Consider the following 543-nt stretch of genomic DNA (forward strand, 5'->3'; position numbering starts at 1 on the left):
GGGGGGAGCCGTCCCCAGGGCCAGCCCCAGCGGGGACACCGGCGGGCGCTGCATGGGGACACCCGGAGCGGTCCTGTCCCCATGGCTGGGGGAGCCCTGTGGGGGTGACTCAGGGGGCTGGGGATGCTCTGTGCCCGGCGGGAGCAGGACGGGTCAGCATGCAGGAGCAGCAGCCAGATGCTGCGAATGTCACCTTGTCCCCGACGCCGGGTCCCCTGGCTCCCCATGCCAGCCCGGTGTGGGTCACCCCTGAGCACCCAGAGGGGCTGGGATCCGAGGGGGACTCTGGCTTTGGCTCCGGCTCCCGGGGGACCTCTCCCAGGAGGAAGGCAGGGTCCTGTGGGTGCCGCCTGGGTGACCCCCTGGACCCTGCTGGGGCACGTTCCCCAAGCTTGGGTACACCAAGAACCGGGGGTCACCGGGCTCGGCGGAGCAGGGGCCGGCACCGGGGGGACCCCCCGAGGGACACCGGGTGGCAGCAGGGCGATGCACCGGGGCTGCAGCCCCCTGGGAAGGGATCCTCACCCCACCATCCTGGCCGGC

This window comes from Egretta garzetta, unplaced genomic scaffold (genome assembly GCF_000687185.1).
Source record: "Egretta garzetta isolate BGI_Z169 unplaced genomic scaffold, ASM68718v1 scaffold799, whole genome shotgun sequence".
Taxonomy (NCBI): Eukaryota; Metazoa; Chordata; class Aves; order Pelecaniformes; family Ardeidae; genus Egretta; species Egretta garzetta.